Below are 17,386 nucleotides of genomic sequence, written 5' to 3' on the forward strand. Positions count from 1 at the left end.
ATCTTAAAAGTATTTGAAGGCAAAAGCAGTCATTCATAGTTGGCAAATCATTAACTCACTTACTAAATGAGTAAATATTTAAAATAAGAACACCATTTACCAACCATTAGGTTTTTTGCTTTATTTGTCTTTAAAAAATCAAGCACAGATATTGGGAATAACCCGTGAAACTTTTAGTGAGGACAAGGAAAGTTCCTTTTTGGGAGTCAAGCAAGACATTATTCTACATTAGGAATTCATGTTTTTAAAATTTTAATGCATACAGATTTCATACATAACCAAGAAAGATAATATTATTTAGATGAGTTATTTAATATTTCTAATTTATAGTGGACTGAAAGCTTTCTAATTAATTTTTTATTGAAGTATAGTTGATTTACAATGTTGTGTTAATTTCTGCTGTTCTAATTAAATTTGGGGGGGTTAATTTTTATTTATTTAATAATTAATGAGGTGTACCCTCTCTTATTAGCCATTTGTGGCAGGTCTTCATGAAATTGGTAATTTCCCTTGCTCATTTTTCTCTTTCTTTCTTTCTTTCTTTCTTTCTTTCTTTCTTTTTCTTTCTTTCTCTGTCTTTCTCTCTCTCTCTCTCTCTCTCTCTCTCTCTTTCTCTTTCTCTTTCTCTCTCCTTCTTTCTTTTACAGTAGATCCTTGTTGGTTATCTGTTTTAAATATAACAGTGTGTACATGTCAATCCCAAACTCCCAGTTTATCCCTCCCCCTGACCTCTCCTCCCTGGTAACCATAAGTTCATTCTCTATGTCTGTGATTCTGCTTGTTTGGTAGATAAGTTCATTTGTATCATTTCTTTTTACATTCCACATAAGAGTGATATCATACGATATTTCTTTCTCTGTCTGACTTAATTCACTCAGTATGACAATCTCTAGGTCCATCCATGTTGCTGCAAATGGCATTATTTCATTCTTCTCAATGGCTGAGTAATATTCCATCGGATATATGTACAACATCCTTTTTATCAATTCTTCTGTTGATGGATATTTAGGTTGCTTCCATGTCTTGGCTATTGTGAAGAGTGCTGCAGTGAACATTGGGGTACGTGTATCCTTTTGAACCATGGTTTTCTCTGGGTAATGCCTAGGAGTGGGATTGCAGGATCATATGGTAGCTCTATTTTTAGTTTTGTAAGGAACCTCCATACTGTTCTCCATAGTGGCTGTATCAATTTACATCCTCACCAACAGTGCAAGAGTGTTCCCTTTTTTTCCACACCCTCTCCAGCATTTATTGTTTGTAGATTTTTTGATGATGGCCATTCTGACCTGTGTGAGGTGATACCTCATTGTGGTTTTGATTTGCCTTCCTCTAATGATTAGTGATGTTGAGCATCCTTTAATGTGTTTGGTTGGCAATCTGTATATCTTCCTTGAGAAATGTCTATTTAGGTCTTCTGCCCATTTTTGGATTGGGTTGTTTGTTTTTTTGATATTGAGCTGCATGAGCTGCTTGTATATTTTGGAGATTAATCCTTTGTCAGTTGCTTCCTTTGCAAATATTTTTTCCCATTCTGAGGGTTGCCTTTGTCTTGTTTATGGTTTCCTTTGCTGTGCAAAAGCTTTTAAGTTTCCTTAGATCTCATTTGTTTATTTTTGTTTTTATTTCCATTACTCTAGGAGGTGGGTCAAAAAGGATCTTGCTGTGATTTATGTCATAGAGTGTTCTGCCTATGTTTTCCTCTAAGAGTTTGATAGTGTCTGGCCTTACATTTAGGTCTTTAATCCATTTTTAGTTTATTTTTGGGTGTGGTGTTAGGAAGTGTTTTAATTTCATTCTTTTACATGTAGCTGTCCATTTTCCCAGCACCGCTTATTGAAGAGAATGTCTTTTCTCCATTGTATATTCTTGCCTTCTTTATCAAAAATAAGGTGACAATATGTGCATGGGTTTATCTCTGGCCTTTCTATCCTGTTCCATTGATCTATATTTCTGTTTTTGTGCCAGTACCATATTGTCTTGATTACTGTAGCTTTGTAGTATAGTCTGAAGCCAGGGAGCCAGCTCCATTTTTCTTTCTCAAGATTGCTTTGGCCATTCAGGGTCTTTTGTGTTTCCATACAAATTGTAAAATTTTTTGTTCTAGTTCTGTGAAAAATGCCATTGGTAGTCTGATAGGGATTGCACTGAATCTGTAGATTGCTTTGAGTAGTATAGTCATTTTCACAATGTTGTTTCTTCCAATCCAAGAACATGGTATATCTCTCTATCTGTTTGTGTAGTCTTTGATTTCTTTCATCACTATTTTTTAGTTTTCTGCATACAGGTCTTTTGTCTCCTTAAGTAGGTTTATTCCTAGGTATTGTATTCTTTGTGTTGTAGTGGTAAATGGAAGTGTTTCTTTAATTTCCCTTTCTGATTTTTCATCATTACTGTATAGGAATGCAAGAGATTTCTGTGCATTAATTTTGTGTCCTGCTACTTTACCAAATTCATTGATTACCTCTAGTAGTTTTCTGGTGGCATCTTTAGGATTCTCTATGTATAGTATCACGTCATCTGCAAACAGTGACAGCTTTACTTCTTTTCCGGTTTGGATTCCTTTTATTTCTTCTCTGATTGCTATGGCTAAAACTTCCAAAACTATGTTGAATAATAGTGGTGAGAGTGGGCATCCTAGTTTTGTTCCTGATCTTAGAGGAAGTGGTTTCAGTATTTCACCATTGAGAATGATGTTGGCTGTGGGTTTGTCATATATGGCCTTTATTATGTTGAGGTAGGTTCATTCTGTGCCTACTTTCTGGAGAGTTTTTATCATAAATGGGTGTTGAATTTTGTCGAAAGCTTTCTCTGCATCTATTGAGATTATCATATGGCTTTTATCCTTCACTTTGTTAATATGGTGTATCATGTTGATTGATTTGCGTATATTGAAGCATCCTTGCATTCCTGGTATAAACCCCCCCCCCCTTGATCATGGTGTATGCTTCTTTTAATGTGCTGTTGGATTCTGTTTGCTAGTATTTTGTTGAGGAGTTGTGCATCTATGTTCATCAGTGATATTGGCCTGTAGTTTTCTTTTTTTGTGACAACTTTGTCTGGTTTTGGTATCAGGGTGATGATGGCCTCATAGAATGAGTTTGGTAGTGTTCCTCTCTCTGCTGTATTTTGCAAGAGTTTGGGAAGGATAGGTGTTAGCTCTTCTCTAAATGTTTGATAGAATTCACCTGTGAATCCGTCTGGTCCCGGGCTTTTGTTTGCTGGAAGATTTTTAAGCACAATTTCAATTTCAGTGCTTGTGATTGGTCTGTTCATATTTTCTATTTTTTCTTTGTTCAGACTTGGAAGTTTGTATTTTTCTAAGAATTTGTCCATTTCTTCCGGGTTGTCCATTTTACTGGCATCGAGTTGCTTGTAGTAGTCTCCCATGATCCTTTGTATTTCTGCAGTGTCAGTTGTTACTTCTCCTTTTTCATTTCTAATTCTGTTGATTTGAGTCTTCTCCCTTTTTTTCTGATGAGTCTGGCTAATGGTCATCAGTTTTGTTTATCTTCTCAAAGAACCAGCTTTTAGTTTTATTGATCTTTGCTATTGTGTCCTTCATTTCTTTTTCATTTATTTCTGATCTGATCTTTATGATTTCTTTCCTTCTGCTAACTTTGGGTTTTTTGGTTCTTCTTTCTCTGATTGCTTAAGGCATAAGTTTAGGTTGTTTATTTGAGATGTTTCTTGTTTCTTAAGGTAGCATTGTACTGCTATATACTTCTCTCTTAGAACTGCTTTTGCTGCATCCCATAGGTGTCGGGCCATCGTGTTTTCATTGCCATTTGTTTCTAGGTATTTTTTGATTTTCTCTTTGATTTCTTCAGTGATCTCTTGGCTATTAAGTAGTGTATTGTTTAGCCTCCATGTGTTTTTATTTTTTACAGATTTTTTCCTGTAATTGATATCTAGTCTCATAGCATTGTGGTCGAAAAAGATACTTGGTACGATTTCAGCTTTCTTAAATTTACCAAGGCTTGATTTGTGACCCAAGATATGATCGGTCCTGGAGAATGTTCCATGAGCACTTGAGAAGAATGTGTAGTCTGTGGTTTTTGAATGGAATGTCCTATAAATATCAATGAAGTCCATCTTGTTTAATGTATCATTTAAAGCTTGTGTTTCCTTATTTATTTTCATTTTGGATGATCTGTCCATTGGTGAAAGTGGGGTGTTAACGTCCCCTACTGTTATTGTGTTACTGTCGATTTCTCCTTTTATGGCTGTTAGCATTTGCCTTACGTGTTGAGGTGCTCCTATGTTGGGTGCATAAATATTTACTATTGTTATGTCTTCTTCTTGGATCGATCCCTTGATCATTATGTAGTGTCCTTCTTTGTCTCTTGGAATAATGTTTATTTTAAAGTCTATTTTGTCTGATATGAGAATTGCTAGTCCAGCTTTCTTTTGATTTCCATTTGCATGGAATATCTTTTTCCATCCCCTCACTTTCAGTCAGTATACGTCCCTGGGTCTGAAGTGGGTCTCTTGTAGACAGCATATATATGGGCCTTGTTTTTGTATCCATTCCGCCAGTCTGTGTCTTTTCGTTGGAGCATTTAATCCATTTACATTCAAGGTGATTATTGATATGTATGTTCCTTTCACCATTTTCTCAATTTTGGGGGGTTTGTTTTTGTAGGTGTTTTCCTTCTCTTGTGTTCCCACCTAGAGGAGTTCCTTTAGCATCTGTTGTAAAGCTGGTTTGTTGGTACTTAGTTCTCTTAACTTTTGCTTGTCTGTAAAGGTTTCAATTTCTCAATCAAATCTGAATGAGATCCTTCCTGGTTAGTGTACAACCAAGACTACTTGGTTGTAGGTTTTTCCCTTTCATCACTTTAAATATGTCCTGCTACTCCCTTCTGGCTTGCAGAGTTTCTGCTGAAAGATCAGCTGTTAACCTTATGGGGTTTCCCTTGTATGTTATTTGTTGTTTTACCCTTGCTGCTTTTAATATTTTTTCTTTGTATTTAATTTTTGATAGTTTGATTAATATGTGTCTTGTCCTGTTTCTCCTTAGGTTCATCCTGTACGGGACTCTCTGTGCTTCCTGGACTTGATTGACTATTTCCTTTCCCACATTAGGGAAGTTTTTGACTATAATCTCTTCAAATATTTTTTCAGACCCTTTCTTTTTCTCTTCTTCTTCCGGTACTCCTATAATTCAAATGTTGGTGAATTTAATGTTGTCCCAGAGGTATCTGGGACTGTCCTCAATTCTTTTCATTTCTTTTTCTTTATTCTCCTCTGCACCCGTTATTTTCCCTCTTCTGTCTTTCATGTCACTTATCCATTCTTTTGTCTCAGTTATTCTACTAATGATTCCTTCTAGAGTATTTTTAGTTTCATTTATTGTGCTGTTCATCATTGTTTGTTCTTTAATTCTTCTTAGTTGTTGTTAAATGTTTCTTGTATTTTCTCCATTGTATTTCCGAGATTTTGTATCATCTTAACTATCATTACTCTGAATTCTTTTTCAGGTAGACTGCCTATTTCCTCTTCATTTGTTTGTTCTGATGGGTTTTTACCTTGCTCCTTCGCCTGCTGCATATTTCTCTGTCTTCTCATTTTGTTCAGCTTACTGTGTTTGAGCTCTCCTTTTCGCAGGCTGCAGGTACATAGTTCCTCTTACTTTTGGTGTCTGCCACCAGTGGGTGAGCTTGGTTCAGTAGCTTGTGTAGGCTTCCTTGTGGGGTGACTGGTGCCTGTGTTCTGGTGGGTGGTGCTGGATCTTGTCCCTCTGGTGGGCAGGGCCACATCCGGTGGTGTGTTTCGGGGTGTCTGTGAACTTAGTATGATCTTAGGCAGCCTGTCTTCTAATGGGTGGGGTTGTGTTCCTGTCTTGGTCGTTGTCTGGCATGTGGCAGCCAGCACTGGAGCTTGCTGGCCGTTGGGCGGAGCTGGGTCTTAGTGTTGAGACAGAGATCTCTGGGAGAACTCTTGCCGATTAATATTACATGGGGCTGGGAGGTCTCTGGTCATCCAATGTGCTGGACTCGGTGTTCCCATCTCGGAGGCTTAGGCCTGACACCCAACTGGAACACCAAGACCCTGCCAGCCGCAATGCATGGAAGAAAAGGAAGAAAAAACAAACCAAGCAGACAGAACCCCAAGACAAATTGTAAAAGAAAACTAAACGGACAGTATCACACAAAGAAATATACAAACGCATACTCACAAAAAGAGAAGAAAAAAAAGAGGAAGAGAGCAACCAAACCAATAAACAAACCCACAAATGAAAACAAACACTAAAAACTAAACTAACATAAACATAAAACCAAAAACAAATCAAACGCAGAAAGCAAACCCCAAGTCCACAGTTGGCCCCAAGGTCCACAGCTTCAATTTTGGGAACACTCATCTCTTCAGGTATTCCACAGATGCATGGTTTACCAGGCTGATTGCAGGGATTTAATCTGCTGCTCCTGAGGCTGCACAGAGAGATTTCCCTTCTCTTCCTTGTTCTCAGAGCTCCTGGGGTTCAGCTCTGGTTTTGGCCCCGTCTCTGTGTGTAGGCTGCCCTCAGGTGTCTATTCCCACCCAGACAAGCAAGAGGGGGTTAAAGCAGCAGCTTATTAGGGCTCTCTTGCTCACTCAGGCCGGGGAGAGGGAGGGGTACAATAGTCACAGTTGAGATGCAGGGAGTGCCTGTGGCTGCAGAGGCTGGCTTGAAGTTGCAACAGCCTGAGGCGCGCTGTGTGTTCTCCCAGGAAGTTGGCCCTGGATCACAGGACCCTGACGTTAGTGTGCTGCACAGTCTCCCGGGAGGGTGTGGGTAATGACCTGCATTTGCACACAGGACCCTTGGTGGCAGTGGTGGCAGCGGTGGCGGTCTGTGCCCGCCTCTGGGGTCTGAGATTGTAGCTGCAGCTCACGCCTGTCTCTGGAGCTTGCTTAGGTGGTGCTCTGCCATCTGTGGGCACACAGAGCAGGAAGCCTGTCTCCTCGTGCACCCCAAAACAGTGGTCAGTTGAAGCCTCTTAGGTAGGTCCAGAATTTTTCCCAGACTCCCTCCCAGCTAGCCGTGGCACACTAGCCCCCTTCAGGCTGTGTTCACGCAGCCAACCCCAGTCCTCTCCCTGGGGTCTGACCTCCGATGCCCGAGCCTCAGCTCCCAGCCCCTGCCCGACCCGGCGGGTGAGCAGAGAAGCCTCTCGGGCTGGTTAGTGCTGGTTGGCACCTATCCTCCATGCAGGAATCTCTCCGCTTTGCCCTCCGCAACCCTGTTGCTGTGCTCTCCTCCGTGGCTCCAAAGCTTCCCGCCTCTGCCACCTGCAGTCTCCACCAGTGAAGGGGCTTCCTGGTGTGTGGAAACTTTTCCTCCTTCACAGCTGCCTCCAGGAGGCACAGGTCCTGTCCTGATTCCTTTGTCTCTCTTTTTCTTTTGCTCTACCCAGGTACGTGGGGAGTTTCTTGACTTTTGGGAAGTCTGAGGTCTTCTTCCAGTGTTCAGTAGGTGCTCTGTAGAAGCTGTTCCACATGTAGATGTATTTTTGATGTATTTGTGGGGAGGAAGGTGATCTCCATGTCTTACTCTTCCGCCATCTTGAAAGTCCTCTCATGAAAGTTTATCTTGAAAGTAGAGTCTAGCATAGAATGAGATGCCATTGGAGTTTAAGATTTTTACACTGTCTTTTTAGTCGTCTTCTTTTGGCCCAGCCACTCACAGGCCGGAAGCACAGGTGTAGTTAAGAAATTAGAGTTGGATGAGAGCAGCAAGTAGGTGTAATTTAGGTATAGAGGAGTAAGTCACATCAGAGCTCCTGAATTGTTGCATTCTTGTATAGCTTTTTGTTTTCCTTGAGTTCAGTAATTGTCTTTTTTTTTCTTTGAATAATTTTCAATGTGGATATCACATAGTCATCTCTGAACTCTCTTCCAGAACTATAATTTCTTGTTAATATGTTTTAACTTTCAGGTTATGTCCTTGAAGCCTCCCTTTCTCATCATCCTGGGATTTTGTTTTCTTCTCTCCTTTGTGGCATCCCTGGTGTTCTGGATGTTCTTTTGGTTTACTTTTTTTTTTTTTTTTTAAATACTGGTTCTTTTTAAAATTTATTTATTCATTTATTTTTGCGGTACGTGGGCCTCTCACCGTTGTGACCTCTCCCATTGTGGAGCACAGGCTCCGGATGTGCAGGCTCAGCAGCCATGGCTCACGGGCCCAGCCGCTCCGCGACATGTGGGATCCTTCTGGACTGGGGCACGAACCCGTGTCCCCTGCATCGGCAGGCGGACTCTCAACCACTGCGCCACCAGGGAAGCCCTGGTTTACTTTTTCATTTAATTGAAATGTATCCTTTAAGAACTTCCTAAGCACAAGGAAAGTATATATTTTGAAAACATGAGAACTGCATGTTTAAAAATGTATATATTTTACCCTCACACTAGATTGAGAATGTGGTTCAGCATAGAATTCTAAGTTGAAAATTATTTTCTTTAAATGATTGAAAACATGCTCCATTGTCTTGCTTCTAGTGTGGCTATGGAAGAATCCCGTGGCATTTCTCTCTTGAACTTTCATAAAAATATGCTTTGCCATGAATTTTTTGTCATCTCTTTTACTGGGCACTTGGTGCATTTTCTAATCAGAAATCTCATATCCTTCTCACATTATGAGAATCTTTTTTAGAATTGTCTTCTTAATAATATACTCTTGTTTTTTTCTATTCCCTTTTTGTGAAACTATACTTATTCAGATGTTGCATATGCTGAACTGATCCACTTGTCATTCTGTTTGCCATCTTTTTTCCCCTAGTTATCGAAGATTTCCTTAACTGTATCTCAACTATATTTCTTGAATACCATTTTTCTTCCATCATGACTTTTAAAATTAGTTGGGGTACTGTACTTTAAAATATCTTTTTGTTTCCATTTGTCTGTTTGGGATTTTTTCCTCTGACCATTCCTACACCAACAATAGAACAGATTATTAAATTATGGTGTAGTCAAACAGTTGAGGAGTATATAGTAATGAAATGAGTGAAAAATAGCCAACACAGCCATCATGTGAATATTTTGAGATTTTAATCTGAACCTATGCCATAAATTTCTTATATAAAAGACATATTCACAGAAGAATGCATGTAGTATAATGTGTATAACGTTCTCAAAAGTGGTATAACAAAAATTGAATAGGAATCTAGGTACAAGGGTGGTGATGGGGTGCTCCTGAGGGAATGTGGTGGGAATGGGCACACAATGGGCTTTAAATTGCTGTTAACCTGGAGGTTAAGTGCATGGGTGTTCATCATATTATTCTTAATGAATAGAAATGGTTTAAACATTATTTTGTTTATATGATGTTTTCTTCAAACTGAAGGAAAACAGAGAAACTGAGGGGCTGGGATGTTGGATGTTTCATATGTAAGAGATAAGATGTAAGAAGTGAGTCCAGGTTATGATAGAGGATCATAAGGAAGGGAGATGAGAAGGAAACTTCCAGAAGGAATAAGTCACAAAGTAGTAAAGGCTTATATGCATGGTCTGAACAATTAAATTGGAAGCAGGACCATCTACTCCATTATCTGATATGGAGTGAGAAAGAGTAAATATCCATTTGGAAAGTTTTCCTTTTATGATTGGCAGCTAAAACCTGACAAAAGCCGACCAGTCAACACTAACTTGTTGAAAGAATAACTTCATCTTGAACTGCTGAGAAGAAGAGGTGACGGGAGTCTATTTCCACCCTCTTCATATGTTAAGAGAAAGCAGGTAGGATTTTCTTCCCAGCTAAGGCAGTGTAACTAAAATACTGAACCTGTCAGACTCAGCTAAGCAGGAACAGACTGGGTCAGTATTTGCTAATGTCTCTAAGGAGCACCTTCTGTAGAACAGCTATTTTAAGAAATAATTCAACAGCAGGACTACCTTTGATTCAGTTCTGAACCAGCCTTCTGACCAGATGTTCAGGGAGTCCTATACCAGTGGAAATGCTGCCTTAGTGACGATTCTTACTTTTGGTCTGTTATACTTGGGATTATTATTCATCATGGGAGACTTGACTTTCTTGCACAGGGTGATCGTGCCCTGCAGTCCTAGAAGTGGGGGGTATTCAATCTGAAACCTATCAGGAGAATGCTGTTTACAATTCAGTCAGTAAGATGGCATTTATACTTCATTCTCTTCCTCCACTCTCCCAATGCCCAAGATCTTCTGAAGAAAGGAGAAAAGGCAGAAAGGGCCACTTGCCTCATGCCAGAGGTAGTGGTATCATATAAAAATCATAAATAAATACGTAGTAAATACTGACAGGGAAAAAATCCACTAAATTGCATATTTGATATCTCAAGGGAAAAAGTAAAGTGGAAGTAAGCTTTGTTCTGAAAAGGGTGAATGGAACTGTTTAAAAAGAGCCAAATATTTAATAATACACTGTTAATGGTCTTGTACAAATGGTATGAGTGAACTACTATTGTAAGTAGGGATTTATATCTGAGTGAGGGCAGCAAAATATAATATGTAAGTATTTAAAACTTTTATCTTCCTCACTCAGGAAGATTTCTGTATTTGCCTCCTTGACTCCTTGAGTTTTGTTATTGGCTTAGATAATGGGTAAGAGGAGACAGCATGATTACATCTGGAACAGCACAGATAAGCAAATGATAGGTAACCAAGTGGTCCTTTCAGGGGGTGTGGAGAAATGTTGGTGCAGATTCCAAGCCCCCAAAGACTCTACTGATGGATGTAAAGAAGAGATTGCCTGCAAGTTGATGCAGTGGGCAGGAGTGGAGTGAGAATACATACATAAACAGGGAAGAGTGAGAATATATACATGGCCAGAAAGTTAGGGAGACAGCAACAGAAAGATTTGAGAGCAGCTTATCTGATGAGTAAACACTTTGAGAGATAGATGACTAATAGCATCACTGTAGATTGCGGTTAAGATGACTTTTTTTTTTTTTTTTTTTTTTTTGCGGTACGCAGGCCTCTCACTGTTGTGGCCTCTCCCGTTGCGGAGCACAGGCTCTGGACGCGCAGACTCAGCAGCCATGGCTCACGGGCCCAGCCGCTCCGCGGCATGTGGGATCTTCCCGGACCGGGGCACGAACCCATGTCCCCTCCATCGGCAGGTGGACTCTCAACCACTGCACCACCAGGGAAGCCCAAGATGACTTCTTAATCCATTTTGGTTGTCAGATTGGTGAGTTTAAGCTTGTTTGTCTTTCTGTTTGTTCTTAAAGCAACAATGTGCTGAAAATGGCTTAGAGGAAGTACAGTTATATTCATGGGTGATATTTAAAATAATACACATGGGCACAGACTAATAAGATAATTAACTGACCTGTGAGAATGGAGGCCAGCCATTATGCTGAACTGGTGTGTACCCTACAACTCACTCACTATCAGTCCTAGATTTTGGGTTACCATTATGAACTATTAAAATATCAGTATTTTGTTGTTTGGTGCTTTAAGTGGGGTCAAATAGAATAATGAATATTTTTATTTTATAAACCACATGATCCATATTATCATTTTGCACAATCATTAGGGATTTGAGGCTACAGAATTAAATGAAATTATATTAAACCTCAGTGTTATAGTGCTACATTAGGGCACTTCATATAATTGAGAACAAATTTTAAAGAATCTGAAAACACAGATAGTAAGACTTGAATTTTTATAACCCTGATTATTTTTCCAGATATCAGTAATGTAAAATATTGAAAAGGGGGTTCTTAGAAAGGTCTCTAGCAGACAGTTTAATAGCAAATGCAGATTTACTAATTTTTCTTTGCCATTTTAAATAAATTCTTGTAGTCTCTAAATAAGGAAAAAAAAATTTTTATTTATGAGAAAAGAATTTTCTGATTATTAAATAATAAACCAATCTAATAATTTTAAAAACCAATCTAATAAACCAATCTAATAATTTTAATTATTTTGAATGAAAACTTCACATGTGGTATTGCAATGGGTTTCTAATACTTAAAAATACAGTATTAATAAAAAAATTTTGAGAAGTAATGAATGGCATTTTTTCCTGGATAAAATTTGCAAAATTAATATATTATAATAGAATTGGAGTGACTAATAAATTTGTAAAACACATTTAAAAATACATGGTCATTCAGAACAAAATTTTGTGTCTTCCTTAAAGACATTTAGTTTTGTGGATTTAAGCAGGGAATGTTTGGGCCTGTATTATTTGCCTTAAATCTTACTAAAGCCTAAGTTATTTTAGTAAGCATATAAACATTGATATTAAAATTAAAAAATTTTTTTGGAGGATTGTGGAAAACATTGTTAAGAAATATTTTGTTACAAGTTACAAATGGGAATGGGGCAATTTTTAAAAAGCAGAAACGGAATTTTGAAGAAAACGATTTGGCATCTTGGGATCTCTATTTCATTGTCTGAGCTCTAAAATTCTGTGGATATACATAGTAACCCTAAATGCTAACTGATCACTGTAAACAGTTGGTAAAACAGGATATGGAAACAATTTTTGTCACTTGCTAACATTTATATAGGTTTAATTATTTTGCCAAATCTCACAATTTGTCTAATTTCAAGAATTATGTAACTGAAGTTTGAGCAAGCCACCATAGGATATGTGTGTGGAGTAGTGAAGTGTTAGGTATTGTAGAGAGAGCAGTATTCCCACGAGCCACCTTTAGTAGGTTAAGGTAAATTCATTTGTTAAAGTATAACTCTGAAATTTACAAATGATGTAGCTCTGGAAGTAAATTTCTTATAGTGAAAGAATAAAAGACAACACAATTTATTCATTTGACATTTGTATTTACCTTCTCTTATTTCTATGTATATAAACAATAATGAAAGCCAGTACAAAATTTGTATTATATTCTTGATACTTTCCTAGGCCATAGTAAAGTTATTACACTGTAAATACTCTTAGTTATTCACTGGCTTGAAGCTTCAGGCAATAAGTTGATGCTTAGTGGTATTGTATCTTTACTTTTAATTACTAGTTGCTCATTTTCTAAGATCAAGGCTAGAAATTAGGGATACCATAATGAAAATAACAGATCATGAACCTGCATCTCCATGGAAGGCAGGTAATTTTTAACAATTACATTGACATGGGCCATAATCTATATAAAATAGAACTCAATCAATATAAAATTAATCAATATAAAATCAATGCAATCAATAATGAAATACTACAATCAATATAAAATAGAACTCGGAAGTCTAATAAGTATTACTTGCTCCATAAAGTCAGATTTCTAAGAATAATAATATATCTAAATTTCTAAGTTCAGTTCTAGTATTCTCTTCCATCCCAATCTTAAATTAAATCCTAATTTGAAAGCAAACACTACTCTTGTGGTTTTATGAAATGAACAGAGTAACAGGGAGATCCCTTGATCATCAGTTCAATCTGGGTTTTCTGAGAGTGTGACTTGGGAACTTTTGGTGAGGAGGAAGCTCCTGGACAGGGTCTGGTCATCCTTGGCGGGTCATGCAGAGAACTCTGCCTTCCTTTCCTTCCTAGAATATTCTTCCAACCTGTTAAAATTCTTCTTCACTCCCTCACTCATTACATTCTATGGGAAGGTTTGGCTTCACATATCTTTGGATATAGGCTGCGTGGTTTCTGATCCCCAAATGAGAGGAAGTGGCTTTTGTTACTGTGACTGTTTCCCATGTCTTTCAGTAAGAAATAATCATTAAAGAGAAGAGGGCTCTGTTCTTCCCGCTATCTTTTACACCATTTCCTTCTTTCTGAATCTATTCTATATTTGAGGAATCCATTCTCCCCTTAATTCTTAAATGCTGCTAGAGGCAATAGAAGATTGTTGCAGGAGTTAATCACTGGCCTTTCTGTTATAATATAGCTCTCAGATAAAGTTTTCTTACCAGAAAATGAGCTAAACTCACTTCTTACTGAGAAAAAGATTTTCACTTATTTCTTATAATTGACACAAATATGAATAACCCCTACTCTACAATAAGCTGTAATCTTGTATAGATGATTAGTAATTTTGTCACCAAACATACAAACAATATAGGAGGCATATGCATACATCCAATATATTCTAAAAATGTGAAGGAATAGTGCTTTCCATTGAAAATAGAACTTTTACACTAGAATAATGCCAGCTATATCATAAGTCCTACGTTAAGCATCTAGGGAGCTTGGTTAGGAAAAAACATTATTGAATATGGTGGTGGCAGCAGGGATAGTTAGGAGAAGAGCCAGAGTCAAAAGCAAAAAGGGAGAGCATAGCATGCACGAGTAGAGTGAGGAGGGTAAGTCTGGAAAGAGAATCTGCTGAGACTCCTGGAGCTGGGGCAAGGCGTACTGTGGGCCTTCAAATATGTGAAGATGCTCTGGTTCTAGAAATCCTTGGATCAGTCCTTAAGTGACTGCCATTGCAAAGAAGTGCTTTTCATATAAAAGTTTTTGCTACGGTCAGCCCTCATTATTAACATTTTAATTTAAATACAGTCATTCAACATTCAGATATATTCACTTAAATACATGTGGAGAAGATAATTTCACCTTGACCAAGTATGCGTGCAGGCATTAAGAACATTATCATTGAAATATTACTCACACCAAACTGTTTTGCTTAGTTACATGGAACTTGATCTATATACATGGCTAAATTAATTTTCGAGGTTACTACTTCAAATATTTCTTAGGTAAATTATTATTGACTAAATGGACAATATTTTTTGATGAGCATAATATTTAAGTAATTTTTTAGACAATAACAAAAGAGTATTATTTCTTTTTGAAAGTCCTTAAGACAATGTTAGTAGTGAAGTATAAGAAATAGTATGGATAAAGCCGGTTGTATGGAGAAGCTGGAAGCCAGAGGTTGCTTACGTGACCCTCTTTGCAGTGGGGAAATATGTAAAAGCTAGAGATAGTGTTTAAAGAAATGGTTTAAAAAATCTTATGTAAATACGTAGGCACCAAGGAAATGGAAGATCTTACCATGGAGGGGACTTTTTGGTCCCAGCAAGATCTAATTCTATAATGTTGCCTATGAGATCCTGCAGCTGTGAGCAGATGAGCCAGAATAAAAAAGTAAGCCTAGGGTGGAAAAACTAGAAATAGGAGATAGCCGAATACCTTAGATAGGACTCCTTAGTCCTATTAAAGGTAAAAGGACAGATAAAATGATGGGGATGAGTAGAAGTAGCTACACTCTGTACCTATACTGGGCAAATAAGAATTCTTCCTTAATACTTGTCACTGAAGCCCCTTCTTCTTCCTCATTCACCACTATGTAGATATAACCATAGTAACCTTAGTGATGAATAGCAGTTGATTCCTACTCAGTACTCTGTAATGGCCTATATGGGAGTAGAATATAAAAGGGAGTGGATATATGTATATAACTGATTCACTTTGCTGTATAGCAGAAACTAACACAAATCAACTATACTCCAATGAAAATTAATTTTAAAAAACATTTTCTATATTATGCACCATACAAAGTTATTACAATACTATTGACTATATTCCCTGTGCTGTATATTACATCCCTGTGACTTACTCATTTTATAATTGGTAGTTTGTACCTCTTAATCCCCTTCACCTATTTCACCCATCCCCCCATATCCCTTCCCTTTGGAAACCACTAGTTTGTTCCCTGTATCTGTGAGTCTGTTTTCTATTTTGTTATATTTATTCTTTTGTTGTTGTTGTTAGGTTCCACTTACAAGTGAAAACATACTTTATTTATCTTTCTTTGTCGGACTTATTTCACTTAGCACAATACCCTCAAGGTCCATCCATGTTGCAATGGCAAGATTTCATTCTTTTTATAGCTGAGTAATATTCCATTGTATGTATATACCACATCTTCTTTATCCATTCACTTTTCAGTGGACACTTGGGTTGCTTTCATATCTTGGCTATCATAAATAATGCTGCAATGAATGTAGGGGTGCAATGTCTTTTTGAATTAGTGTTTTCATTTTCTTTGGGTAAATACCCAGGAGAGAAATTGCTGGATTGTATGGTAGTTGTATTTTTAATTTTTTGAGGAACTTCCATACTATTATTTTCCATAGTGGCTGTACCAATTTACATTCCATTAACAGTGCATGAGGGTTACCTTTTCTCTACATTCTCGCCGATCCTTGTTATTTGTTGTCTTTTTGATGATAGTTATTCTCACAGGTGAAAGGTGAGATCTCATTGTAATTTTTATTTGCATTCCCCCGATGATTAGTGATGTTGAGCATCTTTTCATGTGCTTGTTGGATATCTGTATTTCTTCTCTGGAAAAATGCCTATTCAAGTCCTCTACCCATTTTTTAATTGGGTTGTTTGGTTTTTTGATGTTGAATTATATGAGTTCTTTGTATATTTTGGATATTAACCCCTTACCAGATGTATCATTTGCCCATTCAGTAGGTTGCCTTTTCATTTTGTTTGATTTTGTGGTTTTTGTTTGATTTTCATTTTGTTTGTTTCCTTCACTGTGCAAAAGCTTTTTAGTTTGATTTATTCTCATGTGTTTTTTTTTTTTTTTTTGCTTTTGTTGTCTTTGCTGGAGGAGATAGATCTAAAAAATATTGCTAAGACCAATGTCAAAGAGGTTACTGCCTATTTTTTCTTCTAGGAGTTTTACATTTTACATTTAAGTCTTTAATCCATTTTGAGTTTATTTTTGTATATGGAGTGAAAAAATGGTCTAGTTTCTTTTATGTGTAGCCTCCAGTTTTCCTAACACCACTTACTGAGTGACCAAGTGTGCATGGGTTTATTTCTGGGCTCTCTATTCTGTACCATTGACCTATGTGCCTGTTTTTGTGACAGTACCATATGGGCGATATACTATGAGTTGTAATTTGCCAATAGAGGCACTCTCACAAAATTTGTAAGGTGGAAGAGAAGGAGCACACATGAACAGGGAAAGACACTTTGGCCTCTTGGTTTGCCACTGTTATTTATTTGACCTTTATTTTCACAGTCCAGATTTTAGTTCTTTACTCACTAATAGTGCATCCATGATAGGAAATTCTCTGAAATATGAAAATGATATCATAGAGGAAGAAAATTTTTTTCTCACTGTAAGTATTTGTTGCATTTAAAAACCTAAAAAGAAAGGTGAATATGTTTCAATACATAGAACATTTTTCTGTTCGATGAAGATATATTCCATTAAATAGTCCAATAAAATAGTTTTTTAAGTGTTCCAAACAAGTTCAAATTTTATTAAATGAGCATCATTGTGCTTCAATCACTAAAAGCAATGTTACCAAGATAGAAAATTTTGACTATTTATGAGGATAAGGGATTTAATTAGGGAGAAAGTTCCAATGAAGAATTTTTTGCAGACCATTTTTTGTTACTCCATCATATTCAATCATCTCTTTGATCACCTGTAGAGAAGGAATTGTGGAGGAAGTCAATGACTGTGTCTAAAAAGTAAGGACCCTACTTTCAGGAAAG

Source organism: Delphinus delphis, chromosome 9 (genome assembly GCF_949987515.2).
Source record: "Delphinus delphis chromosome 9, mDelDel1.2, whole genome shotgun sequence".
NCBI classification, from domain to species: Eukaryota; Metazoa; Chordata; class Mammalia; order Artiodactyla; family Delphinidae; genus Delphinus; species Delphinus delphis.